Source organism: Populus nigra, chromosome 15 (assembly GCF_951802175.1).
Source record: "Populus nigra chromosome 15, ddPopNigr1.1, whole genome shotgun sequence".
NCBI lineage: Eukaryota > Viridiplantae > Streptophyta > Magnoliopsida > Malpighiales > Salicaceae > Populus > Populus nigra.
In genome coordinates, this window is record NC_084866.1 from 6,514,816 (window position 1) to 6,542,005 (window position 27,190).

The window sequence follows — 27,190 nt, forward strand, 5'->3', positions numbered from 1 at the left end:
AAACAAATTAACTAGCACACGTTTTTTGACCTTTCTAACATAAACAAACCAAATTTAAAACAACAACATAGCATAAGTCAAGCCTAAAAAACAGAATTTGATAAAATAACCTAGACAAATTGACTAGCACACATTTTTTGACCTTTCTAACAAAAACAGACCAAATTTAAAACAACCATATCATCTTACACAAAAGTCCAATGCAGTCATGGTTGGACAATCTAGAAAGAGCACGTTCTGAACTTGAAATCCACCTAAATTAGTCTTGTTTTCACATGCAATGGATGATTTCAAATTCGGGTTCAAATTCATTTGTTGTTCTAACCATAAACAACATCAATTCCTTCACTTATTTACATATCAACCCAAATTCAAGTAGCCCAGCATCAAAAGAACCATTAAGAGCTTTTCCCATCTCCAAGTTCCAATCTTGGACTCAGTTTATCTTATTAGAATTTTGCTCTCTCTAATATTTGTATGCTACCATAATGTCTCTATGTTCTTCTGTGGAAAATGTTCCAATGGTTAGCTCTCACATTGAACAACATAATCAAGTTAAGTCTGGGCATACATTAAGATTAGAACTGCAGGATATGTTGAATAGCCATGGGATGAGGATTTCTCAGTTTCAAGCTGATTCTGATGCTAGTATAGAGAAACACTCTACTGCCCAAGCTTTTAATGTTGTTCCAGAAATGAACCATGTGTTGGGTTCTAAAGTTGATGAGGTGAAGGTAGGGTCTCATCAACAAGAACAACTAAAACCTAGACCCAAATTGAATTTTTTAAATGCTTTGAAGGGTTCTGGTGTTGATGACAATGAGGGTAGCAAGACCCTTGGCATTAGTTCAGTCCGTAATCTGCACTTTGCTCCCCCTACTATGACTGATGGTCGTGTGACAGTAGCTCCTCCTCTTGATGTGTTTGAAGATGGCTGTGAATTTTGGAAATCCACCCTAGTTGGTCATTTTGTGGGGCAGAAATTACCGTATCCCGTGGTTAATTCTATTGCCAAAAGAATATGGAGCTCCTACGGTCTATCAGAAGTTTTGTCTTCGGATAATGGCTTCTTCATCTTCACCTTTGATTCGGTTGATCATGCCATTAATGTGCTGGAAAGAGCCCCATGGCACATGGCAAACAGGCCTTTGGTGCTTAAACGTTGGCAACCGAACATGCAATTTTTGAAAGATGATTTGGCAAGAGTTCCGGTATGGGTTAAGCTGTATAATGTCCCTCTCGAGTATTGGACTATTAAGGGGCTGAGCTGTGTAGCGAGTGCTATTGGAGTCCCCCTTCATGCGGATCATACGACATTGTTGCGTAAAAGGCTTAGTTACGCAAGAGTTTGCGTTGAGATAGATGCTTCGAAGACGTTGGTTAAGGAATATGATCTTCGCTGTCCAAATGGGTTATTCATAACAATTTCAGCTGAATACGAATGGATACCGTCGAAGTGCAGTAATTGCAATGTCTTTGGACACACCACAACGCTATGTGCTACTAATAACATTGATAATCTTAAAGTGGTGGCAGAGGGTAAGAGGAATCTAGGAGCTATGAACTCTAAATCTGCGGATAACAAGCCGAATCAGTTTCAGTGGCAGGTAGTTGGTAAACGAAACAAGGGTTCTGTGAGTGGGGAGAATGCTCCCTTGGCATCTAAAGTGGGTAATTGTGATGAGAATGGTTGTTCAACATCTGGTATACATATGCCTGATTGTAATATGAATGATCATGCGACATCAGATGTGTGCAATGCTGGTTGTCATGAAGATGAAAATCCTTCCTCTCCTCTTGTCTTGAAGAGTTTACGAGAAGACATGAAACAGGAGCAAGGGGCTGCAAGTACTGCTTTAGATCAAGATATGGACGCAATGGGAGGTGATACAGATGGGGAACCAACCGATATCATGACAACCCCTCAAACCCTGAATTCCACCGAAAGGGAAACTGTTAATCAGTTAGCTATTAAGGCTAGAGACTCTCAAGAGAAAAAGAAAAGGGGTTCAAAAGCCTCTTCAAAGAAGAATCAGAAATCTGGCTCCTCTCCAGGAGGCACGTCAAGGTAATCTTTGTGTTGTTGTTTGTACTCCTCTCTATTTTCCTATGATTATTGGATGTTGGAATATTAGAGGTTTGAATGATCCTATAAAGCATTCAGAATTGCGTAGACTCATCCATCAAGAGAGGATAGCTTTTTTTGGTTTGGTTGAAACTCGAGTTAAAGACAAGAATAAAGATAATGTTTCTAAACTTCTTCTGCGTTCTTGGTCCTTCTTGTATAATTATGATTTCTCTTGTCGTGGTCGTATTTGGGTTTGTTGGAATGCTGATACGGTGAAGGTGGATGTTGTTGGAAAGTCAGACCAGGCTATTCATGTTTCTGTCACTATATTAGCTACCAAAATCAGTTTCAATACTTCAATTATTTATGGAGACAACAATGCTTCCTTACGTGAGGCATTATGGGCTGATATAGTGAGTCGTAGTGATGGATGGGAGTCAACCCCGTGGATTCTTATGGGTGACTTTAATGCTATCCGCAACCAGTCGGACAGGTTAGGAGGGTCTACTACGTGGGCTGGTACCATGGACAGATTGGATACATGTATTCGAGAAGCGAAAGTAGATGATCTTCGGTATTCAGGAATGCATTATACTTGGTCGAACCAATGTCCTGAGAATCTGATCATGCGGAAACTAGATAGAGTACTTGTTAATGAGAAGTGGAATCTGAACTTTCCATTATCGGAAGCGAGATTTTTGCCTTCGGGTATTTCAGACCATTCTCCTATGGTGGTAAAGGTTATTGGCAATGATCAGAACATAAAGAAACCATTCAGATTCTTCGATATGTGGATGGATCATGACGAGTTCATGCCCTTGGTGAAGAAGGTATGGGATCAGAATTCGGGGGGTTGTCCAATGTATCAGCTGTGTTGCAAATTAAGAAAGCTAAAGCAGGAATTGAAACTTTTCAATATGGCTCACTTCTCTAACATTTCAGATAGAGTTAAAGATGCAAAAAACGAAATGGATAAGGCTCAACAGGCTCTGCATACAGCGCATGAGAATCCAATTTTGCGCATGCGAGAAAGGGATGCTGTTCGTCTATACGCTTCTACCGTCAGGGCTGAAGAGAGTTTTTTCAAACAGAAGGCAAGGATACAATGGCTTAGCTTGGGGGATCAGAATACTAGCTACTTTCACAAATCAGTAAATGGAAGACAAAATAGAAATAAGCTTCTATCACTTACAAGGGAGGATGGAGAGGTTGTCGAAGGACACGAGGCAGTCAAATCAGAAGTAATTGCATACTTCCATCGTGTGTTAGGAGTGGATCAGATGCCTAGGGTTCTGAACGAGGAAGTGATGGACTCGGCAATTAACTTGAAACTGTCTTCAACGCAACAGCATCTACTCGCACAAGATGTAACAAGGGAGGAGATTAAGCATGCTATGTTTAGTTTGAAGAACAACAAAGCCCCTGGTCCGGATGGCTTTAACGCAGGTTTCTTCAAAAGAATGTGGCACATAGTTGGGGAAGATGTAATCAACGCTGTTAGATCCTTCTTTCAGACTCGTAGAATGCTTAAAGAAATGAATGCTACATCCATTTCCCTTATTCCTAAAGTTGCTAATCCTACAAGGTTGACAGATTTTCGTCCTATATCTTGCTGCAATACAGTGTACAAATGCATCGCTAAGATTCTAGCTGGGAGAATCAAAGTTGTTTTGCCATCCTTAGTTGGTCCATATCAGACTGCTTTTATCTCAGGACGGAGAATCAGTGATAACATTCTTTTGTCTCAGGAACTAATGAAAGGCTATCATAAATCTACGGGACCTGCTCGTTGTGCTATGAAAGTTGATCTGATGAAGGCTTATGACTCGGTGCGGTGGGATTTCGTTGACGCTATGTTAACAAAAATGGGATTCCCTAGAACAGTCATTGATTGGATCATGGTTTGTGTTACATCATGTCAATTCTCTATCAACGTCAATGGTGAGCTTGCAGGTTACTTTCAAGGGGGAAGAGGGCTGAGACAAGGGGATCCATTGTCGCCATATTTGTTTGTCCTATGTATGGAAATCCTTTCGGGGCTATTCTGCAAGATGAGTGCCAACCAAGAATTCAAGTTCCACTGGAGATGCAAGAAGGACAAAATTTCTCATCTTTGTTTTGCTGACGACTTGATGATTTTTAGCAACGGGGATGTAAAGTCAATTCGTATGATCAGAACGGTGCTCACAAAGTTTCAAGACCTATCAGGTCTATATCCAAATCCAAACAAAAGTGACATCTTCTTGAGCGGTGTGTTAAATGCTGAGAAGGAGCAAATTATTCATATTCTTGGGTTTAGAGAGGGGGAGCTCCCTATGAAATATTTGGGAGTACCTCTTCTCTCATCCAGACTAAAGGCTGTTTATTGTAAGGGCCTCGTGGATCGAATCACCTCTAAAGTTCGACATTGGACTTGTCGAACACTCTCGTATGTAGGACGGGTACAACTGATTAATTCAGTCTTATTTTCCATACAAGTCTATTGGGCATCTCTCTTTCTCTTACCTGGGCAAGTAATTAAAAATGTGGAGCAAATTATGAAATCCTTTCTTTGGTCAGGTTCAGATATGAGAACTACTGGGGCTAAAGTGGCTTGGGATCAGGTATGTCTTCCAAAAAAGGAGGGGGGGCTAGGAATAAAACGGATAACAGAATGGAACAAGATTGCTTTGTTGAAACACATTTGGAACCTGTGCAATGACTCAGATGGCTCAATATGGTCTACTTGGATCAGATCCAATCTGTTGCGAGGTAGGAATTTCTGGACAATCAAGACACCACAGAATTGCTCTTGGGCTTGGGGAAAGATTCTAAAGCTCAGATCCTTAGCATGGCCGAAGATGAAGTACATCATAGGAGATGGAATGACAACCTCTCTATGGTTTGACAATTGGCATCCTCACAGCCCACTCGCGGATTCTTACGGGGAAAGATTCATCTATGATTCAGGTATGGCCAAGAACGCGAAGGTGAATGTGCTAATTCATAACTCAGAATGGAAAACTCCTACCACCCAAGCTATTGGCTGGCACCCCATTATAGAAGCTATTCCTTCCAATTCTAATCCTAAAATTGGGCAAAAGGATGAGATAGTTTGGTTGGATTCACCAAATCACAGATTCTCGATCAAAGTAGCTTGGGAACAACTAAGACGTCATCGTCAGATGGTTGAATGGCATGACATTGTGTGGTTCAAGAATGCTGTTCCAAGACATTCATTTCTTCTATGGATGGCTGTCCAACAGAAACTCACAACTCAAGATAAACTTCATCGGTTTGGTATACATGGTCCCAATAGATGCTCGCTCTGTCTCCGCAACAATGAGGATCACAACCACTTGTTCTTTGAATGCTCCTATACTAAAGCGATCTGGTGGGATGTTTGTGACAGATGCGACATTCCAAGAATGACAAAAGGCTGGGATGAATGGATTCGATGGGCCACTGTCTCTTGGCATGGCAAGAGTTTCGTCAATTTTTCTCGTAAACTGAGTTTTGCAACTACAGTGTATCATGTATGGCAAGAACGGAATGCAAGGATCTTTGCTGGAATGTCTAGAACTTCGAATTTGGTCTTTAATCAAATCGAATGTATCATTCGTGATAAGCTTGATTTCATGAGGAATGTCGCACCAACAAATGAAAACAAAAGGATCCAACGAGCTTGGAGGGTGAATACCATAGATTCTTAATTTGTTAGTTAGCTGGTTGTATTGGTTTCCCTAACGAATCCAGTGAGGTTTCAGTGTTATGGTCGGTGGCTAGCTTGTAGCCATCTGTTGTTTTATGTTTCTGTTATCATTGTAAATCTGGGGTATGCCCCTTATAATGTTTGTATCTTCTTCTTTTAATACATACGTCAACTTACCAAAAAAAAAAAAAAAAAAAAAAAAAAAGTTCCAATTGTAGGCAAATAAACATCCTTGAACCAATTTCAAACTGATTGTTAATTTTTAACTCCGATGCAGCTTCAATTATTCCAATTTGACTTGTCAAGGCCCTTTGCAGTTGTTTCGCTCTCGCTCTTGTCATTGGACCATCTGAATCCTCTTGCATATTAGATTTAGCTTTACAAGATGGATTATAATTCCCATAATGCACATCATCAGCCCCGGGTTGAAAATGATTTGTCCTCAAATCAGAATCGTCATCGTCATCCAAGTATGGAGTCAAGTCTTTCACATTAAAAGTAGCTGATACGTTGTAATCACCAGGAAGATCTACCTTATACGCATTGTCATTCACCTTCTCTATAATCCGAAATGGACCATCAGCTCTCGGCATCAACTTGGACTTACATTTGCTTGGGAATCTGCCCTTGCTAATATGAATCCAAACAAGATCTCCAGGTTCAAACTTCCGCCCCTTGTTAGCTTGTTTAGCATACTTTTTCGTTTTCTCCTGAATATGTAATCGAACCTGCTCATGTAGTTTCTTCATCAATTATGTCTTTCTAATTCCATCCATAGATGTCCTCTCATCAATTGGAATATGAACAAGATCAATAGAAACACAAGGATTAAAGCCATACACAACCTCAAATGGTGAAAATTTTGTAGCCCCATGTTGTGTTCTTGGTAACCTAAGTACAAAGTCCATGCTAACATCCATCCATGGTTGCTCTGGAATAGGCAATGGCATATACAGTCCATATGCATTCTCTTTACCCTTAGCTTTCTTGCAAATAGCACATCTCTCAATCACCTTGTGCACATCCCGTAACATGCTAGGCAAAAAAAAATGTTCTCTCAGCAGCTCATAAGTCTTCTTCTCCCCAAAATGACCACTAAGTCCACCACCATGAGCCTCTCGCACAAGCACCTCCCATTACGATCCTGAAGGAATACACATTCTGCCCATTTTGAACAAGTAACCTTCATGCATAAGGAACCCATCACAAGCTCCCTTTGCACATTCGACAACCACATTAGCAAAGTAGGAATCATTAGCATACTGTTCCTTCACTTGTTCAAAACCCATCAGCTTTGCATTCAACATAGAGATCAGTGCAAACCTCCTAGAAAGAGCATCAACAACCACATTAACTTGCCCTTTCTTGTACTTTTATGACATAAGGAAATGACTCCATAACTCCACCCATTTAGCATGTCTGCGATTCAGCTTGCTTTGCCCCTTAAGATACTTCAAGGATTCATGATCACTATGTATAACAAATTCTTTAGGCAACAAGTAGTGCTGCCATACCTCTAGAGCCCAAATCAAAGCATAGAACTCCTTGTCGTAAATAGAGTAGTTCAAACGAGCTCCATTTAACTTTTCACTGAAGAATGCAATCGGCCTCTTTTCTTGCAGCAAGACAGCCCCAATTCCAACTCCGGAAGCTTCGCACTCTATTTCGAATGTTTTAGCAAAGTTTGGCAGTGCTAAAACTAGAGCAGTACACAACTTTTCCTTAATTAGCTCAAAAGCTTTCTGGGCATCTTCACTCCATCTAAAGTCGTCCCCTTTTTTCAAGCATTATGTCATAGGAGCAACAATAGAGCTGAAGTCTTTCACAAATCGCTTATAGAAAGAAGCTAGACCATGGAAACTCCTTACATCAGCAATACTAGCAGGTTTTGGCCAGTCCCAAATTGCCTCAATTTTCTCCTCATCAACCTTAACTCCCCTGCTAGAGATAATATATCCAAGAAACACGACACTTTCTTTACAGAAGTAACACTTTGTGAGTTTCCCATACAACTTAGAATCTCGTAAAGTTTCAAACACAACTCTAAGATGCTTTACATGATCATCAAAGGTCTTGCTATACACCAGGATATCGTCAAAATATACTACAACAAACAGCCCAATATACTTCCTTAAAACATGATTCATCAGCATCATAAATGTACTAGGCGCATTAGATAACCCAAACGACATTACCATCCATTCATATGACCCCTGTTTAGTTTTAAATGCTGTTTTCCATTCATCTCCTTCTTTCATTCTAATTTGATGATAACCACTCATCAAATCGACTTTAGAAAACAATGCAGTACCATGCAACTCATCAAGCAAATCACCAAGCCTGGGTATAGGAAATCGATACTTAACTGTTATTTTGTTGATAGCGCAGCTGTCCATACACATCCTCACGGTACCATCTTTCTTCGGTAAAAGCAAAGTAGGTACAGAACATGGACTAAGTGATTCTCACACATAGCCCTTCTCTAAGAGCTCACCAACCTGCTTTTGAATCTCTTTTGCTTCCTCTGGATTACATATGTATGCTGGTCTGTTAGGAATCGAATCTAGTGAGGTTTCAGTTTTATGGTCGGTGGCTAGCCTGTAGCCATATGTTGTTTTATGTCTCTGTTATCATTGTAAATCTAGGGTATGCCCCTTATAATGTTTGTATCTTCTTCTTTTAATACATACGTCAACTTACCAAAAAAAAAAAAGTGAAGCTCCCGACACCAAATCAATTTGATGCTCAATTCCACGAATAGGTGGTAACCCTTTAGGTAATTTATCTGGAAACACATCTTTAAATTCTTCAAGCAATTCCTTAATTTGTATTGGTAAGTCCAATCCTTCTACTTGTAGTAATTTTTTTGGGTAAGTTCACGTATGTATTAAAATAAGAAGATACAAACATTATAAGGGGCATACCCCAGATTTACAATGATAAAAGAAACATAACACTGAAACCTCACTAGATTCGTTAGGGAAACCAATACAACCAGCTAACAAACAAATTAAGAATCTATGGTATTCACCCTCCAAGCTCGTTGGATCCTTTTGTTTTCATTTGTTGGTACGACATTCCTCATCAAATCAAGCTTATCACGAATGATACATTCGATTTGATTAAAGACCAAATTCGAAGTTCTAGACATTCCAGCAAAGATCCTTGCATTCCGTTCTTGCCATACATGATACACTGTAGCTGCAAAACTTAGTTTACGAGAAAAATTGACGAAACTCTTGCCATGCTAAGAGACATAAAAACAACCCTTGCCGAAGCTAATGCTTGTTTGATGTCTCCTTTTTTGGCTAACAACAACCCCTTACGTGATTTCACCTCCTTTTGTTGGCTTCGTATCTGATCCTCCCTAACCTGTTGAGAACTCAATGGTAACAAGTTCACCTTCTTTCCATTCAGCATAAAAGAATAACTGTTCTTTCGTCCATTGTAGGTCATATCCTTATCAAACTACCATGGACGACCCAGCAACAAATGGCTAGCTGACATTGGCGCAACGTCACACAAAACCTCGTCATGATAGGTTTTAATGGAAAAAGGTACACGGACTTGCTTTGTCACCCGAATCTCCCCATTCTCATTCAGCCATCGCAAACTGTATGGCTTGGGACGCGGAAGGGTAGTTAAACCCAATTTCTCCACCAAGGTAGTTGACGCAACATTAGTGCAACTTCCATTGTCAATGATCATTCCACACACCTTATCTCGAATCTGACATCGAGTATGAAAGATGTTCTCGCGTTGCTCATCACTAATGTCAATTTGTGCATTCAGAACCCGTTGTACAACCAACAAATCTCCCTTCACTGGTTTAAAATCCTCTTCTTGTTCAGCCACATGTCCCTCATCTTCATCTTCAGTTTCAACCTCATCTCCACTAATCAGCTCTCCATGCAAAATCATCACCTTTTTATTTGGACATTCCGAAGCAATGTGCCCATGTCCTAAGCACTTAAAGCACTTGATGTCCCGAGACCTCCTAGAATGTTGAGGTTCTGTCACCTTCTCCTTGCCCTTCAAAGAATCAGAACTGGTATTCCCTTTAGTAAACTCCACCTTCTCATCTCGTTTAGGTGTGCTCCATGTTCGTGTAGGTGTAGAAACAGCCTATTTGTGCTTGATGTAGTTACACTAGTTCGGACACCTCCTCGTTTCTGCTGCCTCTCTACTTGAGTTGCAAGCTTTATAACTTCCTCAAGGAAGATGTACGGCTGTAGTTCAACAACATTAGCTATATCCTTCCTCAACCCTCCAAGAAATCTAGCTATTGTTTGCTCTTGGGGTTCCATCAATTCACATCGAATCAGCAGCAACTCAAACTTTTTCACGCTCAAAGATCCTTGTCGCAGAGTCTGAAGTCTGATGTATAGCTCTTGTTTATAGTAATCAGGAACAAATCTCTTCTTCATCACTCTTTTCATAGTTGCCCACGTTGTAATCTCCTCTTCCCCATCCCTTCTCCTCTGAATTTTTAAATTTTCCCACCACAAAAGAGCATAATCCGTAAACTCAAGTGCTGCCACCTTGCACTTCCTTTCTTCAAAATATTCATACCATTCGAACACCTTTTCAACCTTCTGAATTTCGACGCCACACTTTTTGTGTCTGAAGTCTGATCTGGACGCCACAAAGATCAATATAGGATTTCGACGCCACACTCTTTGTGATTGAAGAGTGATAAGTCAGGTAGGGTTCTTCACAAAATTAATCTGGAAGAACAACTCTTATTCTGTGAATTAAGTTTCAAATCTTGGCCAAAAAGTGCTTTATTACATATTTTGATGCTATATTTATAAGTGGAACATCTCTCCAAAGTTAGGAACAATTCAACATGGCAGAAGTCAAGCCCAAAAAACAGACTTTGACAAAATAACCTAGACAAATTAACTAGCACACGTTTTTTGACCTTTCTAACATAAACAGACCAAATTTAAAACAACAACATGGCAGAAGTCAAGCCCAAAAAACAGACTTTGACAAAATAACCTAGACAAATTGACTAGCACATGTTTTTTGATCTTTCTAACATAAACATACCAAATTTAAAACAATCATATCTTCTTACACAAAAGTCCAATACAGTCATGGTTGGACAATCTAGAAAGAGCACGTTCTGAACATGAAATCCACCTAAATTAGTCTTGTTTTCACATGCAATGGATGATTTCAAATTCGGGTTCAAATTCATTTGCTGTTCTGACCATAAACAGCATCAATTCCTTCACTTATTTGCATATCAACCCAAATTCAAGTAGCTCGGCATCAAAAGAACCATTAAGAGCTTTTCCCATCTCCAAGTTCTAATTGTAGGCAAATAAACATCCTTGAACCAATTTCAAACTGATTGTTAATTTTTAACTCCGATGCAGCTTCAATTATTCCAATTTGACTCGTCAAGGCTCTTTGCAGTTGTTTCGCTTTCGCTCTTGTCATTGAACCATCTGAATCCTCTTGTATATTAGATTTAGCTTTACAAGATGGAGTATAATTCCCATAATGCACATCAATTATTTTCCTCCCTTACCTATAAAATATTTTTTTTATTTGTGAAATATTTAAAACAAAATATATAACCTCTTTCAAAGTGGATTTAAGTTAAGAGTCACTTGAGTGACAACCTGCCACTTAACAAAAAGCTCCAAGAATAGGTATGATATATTTGTTAATTATACTTTATAGAATAAAAATTATCTCTACTTCATAAAATATCCAAATATAAAATGAAGATTGTCTAAAACTCTAATTATCCACACGTATATATAAAAAATAAAAAAAAATGTTTCTTAAATATAAAAAATCTTATTTATAATTTTGCCCATCCCATTATTCACCTTAAATGGACTTTTAGCCGTTTAATCTTTGAAAGATAAGGATACGCGGATGCGGATCCCGCTAGATCAAACGACGAGCAATAGCATACAATCACAATGAGTGACCCAGCGCCGTGGCCTTAACAATTTAGATCTGTCAGCAGTGATCGGAACCCAAACACCAGTTTCCTCCCTCCCTATTCTAGATAAAAAAAAAAAAAAGAAGAAGAAAAAAGCGGACTTTTCGATGAGCTTTGTGGTAAACAAGTGTAGTTCAACAGATCTGCAATTTCCTTTGTAAAAAAGTTCAAAACCCTAAATTCATCTTCTAATGGAGATAACAGAAAACGGACAAGAGACGTCATCGACGGTTACGAGTCTTCTTCTCCTTCACTCTCGATCGCCTCCACAAGTATTGAGAAAGCTATTTGGGAATGCTAACTGAGATTATGTTATTATTAGTGGTTGAAAAAGGAACCAGAGTTACTTCGGGTAGATTCGGAGAGAATTCAGAGGCAAATGCAGGAGGTAGCGGTAGGGAATAACCGCTCCTTTATTTTCTGCTGTTGATCCTTCGCTTGCTATTCGACACCAAGTTTCCTCCATGGATAACCACATTCAATCTCTGGCACTCCATTCGCTTCATTTTAGTTCATGCAATCTGAAGTGATCAATGATAATTTTGTGATTTCATTAGTATTTTTCACTGCTATGTTTACTGTTCAAGTCTCAATAGATAATGCAGGTTGATACATGATGTTGATGATGCTAGGAGAGAAAGAGAGTCGAGGCCGGTTAAAATTGCGGTAGCTAAAATTATGGTGGTGATTGTAATTTAAAATGTTTTTTATTTAAAAATATATTAAAATAATATTTTTTATTTTTTTAAAATTATATTTTATATTAATATATTAAAATAATCTGAAAATATAAAAATATAATTTTTAGTAAAAAAATTTTAAAATTTAAAGAAACGTGTTTTGCATCGTATTTTCAAATAAACCCTTAGCATCTGATAAGGTGATGGGTTCGTGTACCCCGAAGGTTTTTCTAATTAAGGTAGCGTTTGGAACATCATTTTTTTTAATTTAATATTTTTTGTTTAAAATTATATTTTATATATATTTCTAAATCGTTTTTATATGAAAAAACAATCAAATACCATGAGAGAGAGAGAGAGAGAGAGAGAGAGAGAGAGAGAGAGAGAGAGAGAGAGAGAGAGAGAGAGAGAGAGAGAGAGAGAGAGAGAGAGAGAGAGAGAGAGAGAGAGAGAGAGAGAGAGAGAGAGAGAGAGAGAGAGAGAGAGAGAGAGAGAGAGAGAGAGTGGTGCTGTCGGAGCTACATTTACTCCGTCCACCGTTCTCATTTCTAACTATGTTGTTCCTTCCAACCTTCTCTCAACATTGACCGAACGGATCTGTTATCCAATCAACGAGGTAAGAGATATTGTTCTCGCAATATTTCTACTATTCTGCATTTTCAGTTCTGTAACTATTGAGAAGTGGTGAAGTTGCAGCATAGTGAATGGTTTTTCTTCATGATTTCTCTTATGGTTGTCCTAGACATGAAAGCCTTTGCCATATGTGAAGATTAAATCACAGTTCTTTGGAAAAAGTTTCATTTTTCTTGCTAGTTTCAGAGTGGTTTGTCGTAGCTTGATCTCATTTGTTCACCGTTGGATCGTTACCATTTTTGAGTATGTTGTTCTTCGGAACCTACTCTACATCTTGACCGAACGGATCATTGTTACAATCAGTGTGCTGGGAGATATTGGCCTCGTAATTCTGTAATTCTCTTCTTCCTTCATGAACTAATCTGCATCTTGTTGTTTATGAGTTAGGTTGCTGTTATTTCTGAGCTTAGGTTGCTTCTTGGACTCAGTTTATCTTCTTAGAATTTTGTTCTCTGTAGTATTTGTATGCTACCATAATATCTCTATGTTCTTCTGTGGAAAATGTTCCAATGGTTAGCTCTAACATTGAACAACACAATCAAGTTAAGTCTGGACATACATTAAGATTAGAATTGCAAGATATGTTGAATAGCCATAGGATGAGGATTTCTCAGTTTCAAGCTGATTCTGATGTTAGCATAAAGAAACACTCTACTGTCCAAGCTTCTAATGTTGTTCCAGAAATGAACCATGTGTTGGGTTCTAAAGTTGATGAGGTGAAGGTAGGGTCTCATCAACAAGAACAGCTAAAACCTAGACCCAAATTGAATTTTTTAAATGCTTTGAAGGGTTCTGATGTTGATGACAATGAGGGTAGCAAGACCCTTGGCATTAGTTCAGTCCGTAATCTGCACTTTGCTCCCCCTACTATGACTGATGGTCGTGTGACAGTAGCTCCTCCACTTGATGTGTTTGAAGATGGCTGCGAATTTTGAAAATCCACCCTAGTTGGTCATTTTGTGGGGCAGAAATTACCGTATCCCGTGGTTAATTCTATTGCCAAAAGAATATGGGGCTCCTACGGTCTATCTGAAGTTTTGTCTTCGGATAATGGTTTTTTCATCTTCACTTTTGATTCTGTCGATCATGCCACTAATGTGCTGGAAAGAGCCCCATGGCACATGGCAAATAGGCCTTTGGTGCTTAAACGTTGGCATCGAACATGCAATTTTTGAAAGATGATTTGGCTAGAGTTCTGGTATGGGTTAGGCTGTAAATGTCCATCTCGAGTATTGGACTATTAAGGGGTTGAGATGTGTAGCGAGTGCTATTGGAGTCCCCCTTCATGCGGATCATACTACATTGTTGCGTAAAAGGCTTAGTTACGCAAGAGTTTGCGTTGAGATAGATGCTTCGAAGATGTTGGTTAAGGAATATGATCTTCGCTGTCCAAATAGGTTATTCATAACAATTTCAGCTGAGTACGAATGGATACCGTTGAAGTGCAGTAATTGCAATGTCTTTGGACACACCACAACGCTATGTGCTACTAATAACATTGATAATCTTAAAGTAGTGGCAGATGGTACGAGGAATCTAGGAGCTATGAACTCTAATTCTGCGGATAACAAGCAGAATCAGTTTCAGTGGCAGGTAGTTGGTAAACGAAACAAGGGTTCTGTGAGTGGGGAGAATGCTCCCTTGGCATCTCAAGTGGGTAATTGTAATGAGAATGGTTGTTCAACATCTGGTATACATATGTCTGATTGTAATATGAATGATCATGCGGCATCAGATGTGCGCAATTCTGCTTGTCATGAAGATGAAAATCCTTCCTCTCCTCTTGTCTTGAAGAGTTTACGAGAAGACATGAAACAGGAGCACAGGGCTGCAAGTAATGCTTTAGATCAAGATATGGACGCAATGAGAGGTGATACAGATGGGGAACAAACCGATAAGGAGTTAACGTCAATGATCCTGACAACCCCTCAAACCTTGAATTCCACCGAAAAGGAAACTGTTAGTCAGTTAGCTATTAAGGCTAGAGACTCTCTAGAGAAAAAGAAAAGGGGTTCAAAAGCCTCTTCAAAGAAGAATAAGAAATCTGGCTCCTCTCCAGGAGGCACGTCAAGGTAATCTTTGTGTTGTTGTTTGTACTCCTCTCTATTTTCCTATGATTATTGGATGTTGGAATATTAGAGGTTTGAATGATCCTATAAAGCATTCAGAATTGCGTCGGCTCATCCATCAAGAGAGGATAGCTCTTTTTGGTCTAATTGAAACTCGAGTTAAAGACAAGAATAAAGATAATGTTTCTCAACTTCTTCTGCGTTCTTGGTCCTTCTTGTATAATTATGATTTCTCTTGTTGTGGTCGTATTTGGGTTTGTTGGAATGCTGATACGGTGAAGATGGATGTTTTCGGACTGTCAGACCCATTCATGTTTCTGTCACTATATTAGCTACCAATATCAGTTTCAATACTTCAATTATTTATGGAGACAATAATGCTTCCTTACGTGAGGCATTATGGTCTGATATAGTGAGTCGTAGTGATGGATGGGATTCAACCCTGTGGATTCTTATGTGTGACTTTAATGCTATCTGCAACCAGTCGGACAGGTGAGAAGGGTCTACTACGTGGGCTGGTAATATGGACAGATTGGATACATGTATCCGAGAAGCGAAAGTAGATGATCTTCGGTATTCAGGTATGCATTATACTTGGTCGAACCAATGTCCTGAGAATCTGATTATGCGGAAACTAGATAGAGTGCTTGTCAATAAGAAGTGGAATATGAACTTCCCATTATCGGAAGCGAGATTTTTGCCTTTGGGTATGTCAGACCATTCTCCTATGGTGGTAAAGGTTATTGGTAATGATCAGAACATAAAGAAACCATTCAAATTCTTAGATATGTGGATGGATCATGACGAGTTCATGCCCTTGGTGAAGAAGGTATGGGATCAGAATTCGGGGGGTTGTCCAATGTATCAGTTGTGTTGCAAACTAAGAAAGCTAAAGCAGGAATTGAAACTTTTCAATATGGATCACTTCTTCAACATTTCAGATAGAGTTAAAGATGCAAAAAGCAAAATGGATAAGGCTCAACAGGCTCTGCATACAGCGCATGAGAATCCAATTTTGTGCATGCGAGAAAAGGATGCTGTTCGTAAATACGCTTCTACTGTCAGGGCTGAAGAGATTTTTTTCAAACAGAAGGCAAGGATACAATGGCTTAGCTTGGGGGATCAGAATAGTAGCTACTTTCACAAATCAGTAAATGGAAGACATAATAGAAATAAGCTTCTATCACTTACAAGGGAGGATGGAGAGGTTGTTGAAGGACACGAGGCAGTCAAATCAGAAGTAGTTGCATACTTCTATCGTGTCTTAGGAGTGGATCAGATGCCTAGGGTTCTGAACGAGGAAGTGATGGAATCGGCAATTAACTTGAAACTGTCTTCAACGCAACAACATCTACTCGCACAAGATGTAACAGGGGAGGAGATTAAGCATGCTATGTTTAGTTTGAAGAACAACAAAGCCCCTAGTCCGAATGGCTTTAACGCAGGTTTCTTTAAAAGAATGTAGCACATAGTTGGGGAAGATGTAATCAACGCTGTTAGATCCTTCTGTCAGACTCGTAGAATGCTTAAAGAAATGAATGCTACATCCATTTCCCTTATTTCTAAAGTTGCTAATCCTACAAGGTTGACAGATTTTCATCCTATATCTTGCTGCAATACAGTGTACAAATGCATCGCTAAGATTCTAGCTGGGAGAATCAAAGTTGTTTTGCCATCCTTAATTGGTCCATATCAAACTGTTTTATCTCAGGAAGGAGAATCAGTGATAACATTCTTTTGTCTCAGGAACTAATGAAAGGCTATCATAAATCTACGGGACCTGCTCGTTGTGCTATGAAAGTTGATCTGATGAAGGCTTATGACTCGGTGCGGTGGGATTTCGTTGACGCTATGTTAATAAAAATGGGATTACCTATAACAGTCATTGATTCGATCATGGTTTGTGTTACATCATGTCAATTCTCTATCAACGTCAATGGTGAGCTTGCAGGTTACTTTCAAGGGGGAAGAGGGCTGAGACAAGGGGATCCATTGTCCCCATATTTGTTTGTCCTATGTATGGAAATCCTTTCGGGGCTATTCTGCAAGATGAGTGCCAACCAAGAATTCAAGTTCCACTGGAGATGCAAAAAGGACAAAATTTCTCATCTTTGTTTTGCTGACGACTTGATAATTTTTAGCAACGGGGATGTAAACTCAATTCGTATGATCAGAACTGTGCTCACAAAGTTTCAAGATCTATCAGGTCTGTATCCAAATCCAAACAAAAGTGACATCTTCTTGAGCGGTGTGTTAAATGCTGGAGATGGAACAAATTATTCATATTCTTGGGTTTAGAGAGGGGGAGCTCCTTATGAAATATTTGGGAGTACCTCTTCTCTCGTCTAGAAAGGCTGTTTATTGTAAGGGCCTCGTGGATCGAATCACCTCTAAAGTTCGACATTGGACTTGTAGAACTCTCTCGTATGCAGGACGGGTACAACTGATTAATTCAGTCTTATTTTCCATACAGGTCTATTAGGCATCTCTCTTTCTCTTACCTGGGCAAGTAATTAAAAATGTGGAGCAAATTATGAAATCCTTTCTTTGGTCAGGTTCAGATATGAGAACTACTGGGGCTAAAGTGGCTTAGGATCATGTATGTCTTCCAAAAAAGGAGGGGGGGCTAGGAATAGAATGGAACAAGATTGCTTTGTTGAAACACATTTGGAACTTGTGCAATGACTCAGATGGCTCAATATGGTCTACTTGGATCAGATCCAATCTGTTGCGAGGTAGGAATTTCTGGACAATCAAGACGCCATAGAATTGCTCTTGGGCTTGGGGAAAGATTCTAAAACTCAGATCCTTAGCATGGCCGAAGATGAAGTACATCATAAGAGATGGAATGACAACCTCTCTATGGTTTGACAATTGGCATCCTCACAGCCCATTCGCGGATTCCTACGGGGAAAGATTCATCTATGATTCAGGTATGACCAAGAACGCGAAAGTGAATGTGCTAATTCATAACTCAGAATGAAAAACTCCTACCAGCCAAGCTACTGGCTGGCACCCCATTATAGAAGCTATTCCTTCCAATTCTAATCCTAAAATGGGGCAAAAGGATGAGATAGTTTGGATGGATTCGCCAAATCACAAATTCTCGGTCAAAGTAGCTTGGGAACAACTAAGACGTCATCGTCAGATGGTTGAATGGCATGACATTGTGTGGTTCAAGAATGCTGTTCCAAGACATTCATTTCTTCTATGAATGGCTGTCCAACAAAAACTCACAACTCAAGATAAACTTCATCGGTTTGGTATACATGGTCCCAATAAATGCTCACTCTGTCTCTGCAATAATGAGTATCACAACCACTTGTTCTTTGAATGCTCCTATACTAAAGCGATCTGGTGAGATGTTTGTGACAGATGCGACATTCCAAGAATGACAAAAGGCTGGGATGAATGGATTCAATGGGCCACTGTCTCTTGGCATGGCAAGAGTTTCGTCAATTTTTCTTGTAAATTGAGTGTACAGCTACAGTGTATCTTTTAATACATACGTCAACTTACCAAAAAAAAGAAATTAAGTTAAGAGATGCTAAATTCTGATCATGAGCCCTTCTAACTATATTAATTGTTGCACAAGTTGAATCTATTAATTAGTAGCATTTTACTTTAACTACGTGCTATATACTATCATTGTCATATTTTAGTGTCTTTAGCCTTCATTAATAAGATTTGCTTCCCTTGAACCTGACGCCACATTATACCTTATTATATATTCTGCACAGTACTTCATGAGCTGGAATATCTTACTATAAAACCTAGATATGTATATTTCCAGTGGGGTTTTCGGCTTCTGTTTCATGAAACATCAAGTGACTGGTCAAACTTTCCTGTAGAACTAGAATATTGCCCATGATTATCTATTTCCTTACAGGACAATAAGATTGATTCATCAATATAAACAAAGAACATGCATGTATAGAGATCAGTAGTTGATCATTTATGTGCCATCAAAAGCATGATGAACAATCAAATCTACATATAATATCCAACTGACAGAAATGTTGGTAGGTGCTTATTAACTGCAGAAGAATTAAGGATCCCAAATTGACTGGTTAATTAAAGGATGAACTCTTAACTTAGGTCTCCACCACATGTTTTCAAGCATAAGCTAACCTATATTTCATTCGGATTCAAATGGGCACTAATGCCAGTATCAGCTGAGAGAGAGAAAAAAAAGAAGTAAAATTAATATCATTATTAGTTACTTTCAAGTGTTAATTGCAATCAAGATTTAAGGCCAAGATTCTACTTTTATGCATCAAAGTGAAATAAAATGACAATTTATTAATTTCGACCTTATAACTACAAAAGTTTCAAGGAATTGTATGTTTGACCACTGATGAATGAAGCTAGCACTAGCAGTGCAAAAATAAAAACATGAATCTTCAAATAGTCCATGGAACGAAACAGCCTAAATGAGAGCCCGTGCACACCTGTGATGCTTAATTTCCTTGATATATATTTATATATGCAACAAAATAACGCAATTAAATTATATTCAAACACTAAGAATTCATTCACACACAACATAAGTACGCAGGACAGGCAAGGAAAGGGGAAGAGCCTTATGGTGATGGGGTGACAGATAGAGGGTGGGCACGCAAAGCTTCAAGCATGAACGTCATGCAAGAAAGTACCCTGTGTGCTCACTCTCTTCTGTCACCTCACTTACCCTTAAAACCCTCGAATCTTTAAGCATCAGACTCAACCCTTGTAGCCTCTCGCACCAGAAAAAATAACAAAACCCTATTATGCTATGACCCTAACTTTTCCATAAAGAACTGGAACCTTGCTGTGTTTGCTTTGATGAGATTAAGTGGTGGCATGTTAGTCCTTTATATAGAACCAGAAAGAGACTTGCCTCACGCAGGGAATAAATGTGGGTGTAACCCTGATTAGCTGCTCTCCAATATTATAATACAATAGCATGACACAAGAAGAGAGAGAGAGACAGAGAGAGAGGTAGACAGATAGTCCACATAAAGCATTAATATTATCTTTTGATGCCTCCCCATACAACCCTAACCACATACATTTATTCAATTACTCTTACCAATCCAAATGTTTTCTCTTTTTGTCTCCTTTAAATCTATATCCTATCTCTGCCAGTGCTCTGTCTTGTACATTAAATGGCATGCGTAAATCTGGCTTGTTTGGGTATTTTCATGCTTTTTTGGGTTGGAGGATTAGAATCGTGCCTAATTAATTAGAGAAAACTCACGAAACTTCCACATAATTTAAGCTTTGAGAACCTGTAAAGCAATATATAGCATGAATGAGTTTTTTTATTCTGAAAAAAAAATTGAATACAATATTTTTTAAAGTTGTAGGGAAGACACCCTCAAGTCTAATTCCAAGATAAATGACAATAGCAAGTCTACAAAATAGTTTAAATATATAGTCTATATTTTAAATAAGCTATAAACATGGCAGCTTTCCCCCCCTAACGGGGCTATTGCAATAGATTTTGAAGAAAAATTGTTAAACTCAATAGTAGTTTTAGAACGTTTCAAAATTTTCGGATTTAAATGAAAAGTTCATCAAACTTTTGGTTGTCATAAACCCCCCTTTAGCCGTAACTGTAACGTTTCATTCCCGAGTTTTATTATAACATGGTTGAAATTGTATTTTTTAAAATTTATTTTTTTTATTTAAAATTAATTTTTAAAATATTTTTATATTATTTTGATGTATTAATATAAAAAAAATTAATATAATTTTAAGCAAAAAATATTTTAACTATAATATTACAACAATCTCAAACACTTTCTACACACACACGGTTGAGAGAGAACAATTAATATACTAAAATATATAAACATGTAAATGGTCCTCTCAATATGGTTTGAGAGACATGTTTCGAAGAAGAAAAAATATCACTAGTGGTTTTTATTTTTTATTATTAAGATGTTCAAATTCGAAATCTCTTAAAACGTATGACAATAATACCAGTACTTAAATTACAATTAGCGTAGGCTCGTAATTAAATTAAAAGAGAAACTAAATAATTGACCTCTTTCTATTGAAATTCCCGTTATTCTTTACATATATAAAATCTTACAGTCAGATAATTATTTCATTTCTAGCTCATGTTTTTCTCAGTTGTGTTACCGAAAGACAGTCATAGAAATTGATAGTATATCCTAGACACTATTAATAGGAACTCTCGATGCGCTAGAAATCTGATGAGTCCCCACAAATTAAGGTTTCAGAAAATTTATATTGTAATACACTTTTGCCAATTATTAGTTCTAGATCTCAATTGTTTCTACCCCTATATATATATATATATATATATATATATATATATATATATATATATATATATATATATATAACAATTGAGATTAAACACTATAGATTGTCAAGAAATGGTCAACAGTACTAAATAATTCTGAATAATTAATTCATGCAACGACCAAATCTCAAATTAACCATTAACCTTGTAGCAGGATATCTGGTAAGAATTGGAAATTTTCAGTTTAAGTGACCTGATCATTAAGGCTAGCCAGACTTTAACTCGGAATTTATATTCTTAAGTGTCGAACCCCCATTAACTTATATTTTTTGTTTTTGTTTTTGTTTTTGAATCTGGGAAAATTGGTAACATTGCCTTGCTCTTTTGTGTCATGGATCATGTGTATGATCCTATCAAGTCAAACAAATTACTTATAATTTTTTTACATGAATGTTTTGGGGCACGAAAATGTTATTCAAAGTATTGCGCAAATATTAGTTGTAATGACCTGGTTTCTGCAAATATATGGTATGGTAAAACAACCGGTCCCTTTAAGGCCCCGTTTGTTTGCAGGAAAGTAGTTTCCTTTTGGAAAGTAAATTCCTAGGAAAGTGAATTCCGAGAAAGTGAATTCCAGAAAAGTATTTTCCGATGTTTGGTAGTGTAATGAAAAATAAGTTGGAAAACACTTTTTAGTGTTTGGTTATGTTATGGAAAATGAGTTGGAAAATAACTTATTAATGTTTTATTTTTTCAAGTTTATTAAAATAATAAGAAAAAAATCTTACAAATTAAAAAGTTGAATGAGAATGAAATTGAAAAAAAAATATAATTTCATAAATTATCTCAAATAAAATAAATAATAATCAAAATAATAGAGATCAAATCTAAAAAATTAAAAAAAAATGAAAGGTGAAGAAATTAAAATAATAATAATTAACATTTCATAAATTATTTCAAATAAAATAAGTAAAAATCAAAAGAATGAGGATCAAATTTGATAGATAAAAAATTTCAATAAAAAAATGATAAGGAAAAAGCAAATAGCAATTATAAAAATAAGGACCAAAATTAATATAAAAATTAAATTTTAAGAGATGAAATTGAAAAATAAATATTCAAAACAAATTATATATAGCAATCAAAAGTTTGAAGATCAAATTTGAGCAAATAATGATATTTCTAAATTTTTCACAACTTCCGGAAAGTGTTTTCCGTCCAAATTTTTCAGGAAAACACTTTCCTGAAAACCAAGCCAAATTTTCCTTTGACTGGAAAGTGTTTTCCGTTGACCAACTTTTTCAATGGCAAATAAACACATGAAAGTTTGGAAAGTGGTTTCCCGGAAACCACTTTCCGGAAAACAAACACAGCCAAAGGAAAAACATTTTCCTAGAAATCAAACCAAATTTTTCTTCGACTAGAAAGTGTTTTCCGTTGACCAGAAAGTGTTTTCCGTTGATCAACTTTCCTAATGGCAAATAATGGCAAACAAACACAGGAAAGTTTGGAAAGTGGTTTCCCAGAAAATAAATTCCGGGAAACAAACATGGCCTAAACAGGTTCATGGATTGCAAGAACTGCTAAAGATGTCATTCTTTTGGAGTTAGTTAATTAATCACCCGAGAATCATGTACTTCAACTTAAAACAACCGGTGCCTTTACCTTTGGAAAAGATGAAGAAAAGGAAATCCAATAACAGACCAACAGAGTCCCATAAATACAAACCCACGCAAAGATCTAATACGGCGCTAAAGTAGCTTTAAGTATATATGCTTTACATTAATTAAGCAAATTATGTTGCAAAGCATCATTGACAATTGCTCTAACCAATCATTCTAAACCGCGGTTTACGGGACGTCATACCTTTTCTACATTCCCTATTGAGTAGTTTAATTATCATCAGATTTGATACTTGTGTAAAGCAGGTAAACAAAATCCAATTAATTCGTTAATTACATTCTTTCCAATAACATCTTTAAAATCATTTGACCCAAATCATTTGACCACATTAATTGCATCGAATGTAGCATAATGATACCAACAAGATTAAGCCAATCATTTGACCCAAAATCAAGTTCACATAACTGATAATTAAAACATGCCAAGCATATCATAAAGAATTAGAAATAAATTCACAACGTGAAATAATTTTTATTGTTAATTCACACACAAATATCAAGAATAATTATGATAAATAAATAAACAATCATATAATATAGTATTTTACGAGATTAGTAGTGTCTATGTGCATGTAAAAAAACAAAAAGAAAGTTTTCTAAAATAAAAAATTTAGAAAAACTCACATTTCCACTTTATTCTAATCCTAATTATATCCAAAATCTCACATTATTTTTAAAAAATAATGAATACTAATTATATCCTAATTATGAATGCTATTTTTTTAAATGCATCAAATGTATAGCATGACCCTAATGAATACTAAATTGAATCCTCACAAGAAGTCTATACCTAACTAATTCGACCGGCAACAAGTTTATTTCTCCATACGTTCATGAACCTAAATACAATCCATAACTCAAAAGTTATATAATAGTAGAAGATGGACTGTATATGATGATCATATGCCTAGCTAATCACCATCTCATCTAGCCATGCAATATCGAGGAAGTACTTCTAATGATGTTAGTTTGTGGGTACAAACGAAATATGTCGTTAACCTTTCCCATTTTGGAAGTGGACATTACAATAATATGGAATGAAAACTTTCCCCATTCAGGAGTGGGGGTTGAGAGGATAGCTTACGTCCACGTTGATTCCCATCAACAGATATGAAAGCAAATCTTATTGTCAAAGAAGCGCATACCACTTTCATCATCATCTTCCACCATGTAACACTACTTTCAAGAGAAGAGTCATGTTAAAGGTTTGGATGCGCTATTGAAGATTTTATCAATAATTTTTTTATTAATTTTATGTAAAATAAAATTTTAGTTTTTAATTGAGTTATCAAAAAATTCTAAAAATTTATGTGAAGTATTCTAATATGATGCTTTAACTTGGGTTAAAATTTCAAAATTTTTGGAGAAATTCAGAAATTTGATGAAAAATCACAATTTGTTAGTTTTACATTAATGAATGTAATTTTTAATCCGACCATCAGATTGAGCTGAAATTTTATGAAGGATCTGAATATATATTGAATAAAATTTGGTTAAGATTTTAGGATGAACGAAGCTTGGTAGTGCTAACAAAAAAAAGACCGTCAAATAAAAGCAAAATGACTCATTAAAGGTAAAATGATTATTTGCCATTAAAAAATAAAACAAATAAGCTCTTCCTTCCTTTTATATATTGCCGACTCGGTAGAAACAGAATACGAAAAGAAAGAAAAGAAAAGGCAAGAGAGAAAGAGAGAAAAGTAAGGGGAAAATGTATATAAAAAAAATCCAAGGAAAAAAATAAGAAAAGTGAGAGAATAACTTTGTAAACTTACAAAGTCCAACTTATAAAACACTAATCTAAGAAAGAATCAAGTGAGGGAATGAGGAATTGAGAGAGGGAAAAAATTAATTACTTTATTTTCCAGTTGACATGAGATTGTTATTTTATCCCGGTTGAAGGGTTGTTACAATATCGATTCATATTCGATTATCACTACAAGATTTCACAGTTTTACCGACGGACATATTCCGTCAGTATGTGATTAAGGTATCGTCGGTAATTTATTAATCGACGTCCTCACCGACGGAATATGTCCGTCAGCTTTCCTTTCATCGGTAATACCACATTCTGTCGCTATATCTATCGGAAAAATAAAAAAACATTTACCGATGGTTTTACAAACGGAAATTGCGCGCAAAAAAAAAAAAGTTTCCCGCTTGAAATATACCGATGGATTTAGCCCGTCGGTGATAGTGTGACATATCGATAGATGAAAATCGTCGGTACAATTTTCGGTGAATGTTTGGAATACCGACTGAAGATATCCGTCTGTACATTTGTCGGTCATTGTGGCAGGCACTATAAAATACCGACGGATTAAGTCTGTCGATAAAGTTGACGGTGAGTGCGAAATACCGACCGAATATATCCGTCTATAAATTCGTCGGTGATTGTGGCAGCTACTGTCAAATGCCGACGGATATATTCCATCGGTGAAACCCTCTATGATTATTTTTAAATATGTTTTTTTTTAAATTATATAGAATACATAATATAAAATTATATAAATTAATGGTAATAAAAACCAATTATGCAAATAAATTTTTTATTAAACATCAAAAACAAAAGAAATAAAGTTAAATAATATTCATTACAAACTAAATGTATTTTAAAAAATATTAAATTAACTATTAAAGTTAAATAATAATCATTACAAATTAACATAATGATGGAGCTGGAGGAGGAGCTGGAGGAGGAGGAGGAGGAGGAGGAGGCTGGTTGTTATACGGCCAAAAAGAAGGAGGCGCACATGTATCACCACTCTGTGATGCCATGTTCATGACAAATTTGCGAAGCTGGTCATGCTCCGCTTTTTGTTGTGCATTATCCGCTTTGAGTTGTGCATACGTCGCTGATAGGCGATCGTATTTTTCGGTGAGCTGAGCCGTGTGTTGCTGCAGAGCTACGAACTCCTTAGATTGGGTGCTCAATACTGATTGGGAGCTCCCAACAGTTGAAACACTACGGGCCGTCCGCAAGTTCTCGGTCGTAGTGTTGGAGAGCCCGTAAACCCTATTTTTATCGGGTCCACTAGACGATCCAACCTCCATCCACAAATGCGGATCGAATTCCGGATGGGTCAAAGGATCTTCCCCATATCTCTCCCTCAACCGGCTATTATAGGTATCCTGAAAATAAAAAAAGTAATCATCATATTCAATTCAATAAAAATAATAACTTACAAAATAAAATGGTTGAACAAACATACCACGAAGTGTTGAGCACGGTTGTCAACGAACTGTTGCCCCCCCTTTTGGCAGTCTCGGCTCGCGTTCAAGAAACGTAGCCTATAATGAAAAAAGATTAATTAACAACAAATTAATTTAACGATATATTTCATTTAAATTAATCTTACCATTTGTTTCGCATGTGCAGCAAACAGAACGGAGTTGCCGGTGCGCGTTGTCGCCGAGCCATGAATTGGCCGATTCTGGTTGCCAGCACCGGATTGTGAGCGTCGTGTGAACCGCTCAGACGTCACGTGCTCAAGATAGCGCGGTCATGTATCTTCCGAGATGTATATCGGTTTGAAATCCCTCCAAATCGCCACATCGTTCCAGCCTTGGAGACCCCAATCTCTGTCGGTTTTGTTTGTCTTTTTTGTGCTTCATACCAAAAATCACGCAACCTACTTCCATAGCGAGAAATTAGAAGTTGAAACATAAATTTTTTCCTAAAAAAATCTTGTATTGTTTTCGATGTTACCTAGTTGCCGCGTGATTTTTCCATACCCTCCTCACGACTTTGACATGCGCCCTATCCCAGGCGAATTTGTGCTGTGTATAAATAATTAGATAAATAAAAATGATAATTTGTTTACAATTATATTAATAAATTATTAGAAATAAGCTGGAAATTAGAAATTAACACCAACCTCAAATCTGCTAAACCATACATCGATTTGAGTTATCTATTCAGAATGTCTAGATACCTGACTCCATTGAAATAATGGAATCTCCATCAACGATTTAAACGTCGATGATATTACTCGGGCGACCTCAATGTTTGTGAACCTGAAAATAAATTAAATTCATAAAATATTGATTAGTTGTTCAAAAATTATGTTATAATTTAAAAGAAAAAACTATAACCTTAACAAACTTAAATTGAAAGGTCGTCCTTCCATTATGCCTCGTACT

The 27,190-nt window shown here is 37.1% G+C and overlaps 1 pseudogene; it reads right to left on the reverse strand.

The window, feature by feature from the left end:
- LOC133674687 (uncharacterized) overlaps nt 1-27,190 on the reverse strand; it is a 186,535-nt pseudogene that overhangs the window by 4,682 nt on the left and 154,663 nt on the right.